The sequence below is a fragment of the Bison bison genome, unplaced genomic scaffold, assembly GCF_000754665.1.
Source record: "Bison bison bison isolate TAMUID 2011002044 unplaced genomic scaffold, Bison_UMD1.0 scf7180017864135, whole genome shotgun sequence".
Lineage (NCBI taxonomy): Eukaryota > Metazoa > Chordata > Mammalia > Artiodactyla > Bovidae > Bison > Bison bison.
In genome coordinates, this window is record NW_011494707.1 from 3,006,512 (window position 1) to 3,007,364 (window position 853).

Here is an 853-nt window from a genome sequence, read left to right on the forward strand (position 1 = left end):
TTAATATATAATATGACAAGACCAGTGTTAATCGCTCGGTTGTGTCTGAATCCTTGTAATTCCTATGGACTGTGTAGCCCACCAGGCTCCTCTGTCCATGGAACTGTCCAGGTAAGAATACTGGAGTAGATTGCCATTTCCTTCTCCAGGGATTCTTCCTGACCCAGGGATTGAACCTGTCTCCTGCACTGCAGGCAGATTCTTAACTATCTGACCACCAGGTAAGCTAAAGAGTGCTTCAGTTTGTCAGAAAAATTTCATATCCATATTTTATTTAATGCAAAAGACATAAATGTTACTTAAGGTCCTACTCTGGAGGAAAAACTACTCCCATAATCTTTCAATGACGGTAACTAGGCAAATTTTCTGTATTCCAACTTAGATTTCCTTTTTATATAAATAATGTTCCCCATAAATAAAGAGTTAAAATCAGTGTTTTAATGTTTTTTAAGTCAAAAGTTAAAGACATCAAGTATTTCTTTTGCAGCGCTTTTATTTATCTGTGTAGATATACAATTATCATAATTTATAGTTACATAACTTTTAGTAATTAACTGGACTATAGGAAAAATCATACAAAAAGTTTGTACCACAAAATCATGTCCCTAAGGGATTAGGGTTCTCAGTAACAGATAAATACAGAAGCTCAAAAGGGTCAGCAAGCTCTCATAACTAAAGAGAGAACACACTCTGCTACATGTGGAAATGAGACTTCATAAAAGTATCTTTCAAATATCCCCTATTACAAAAGGGAATGCCTATTAAAATGCCATTATTTATTCTATATAAAACATCCTTTCTATCACTTCAAAAGCTTTTTTTTTTTTTGCTTTAAGATTAAAAAAAAAAAAAA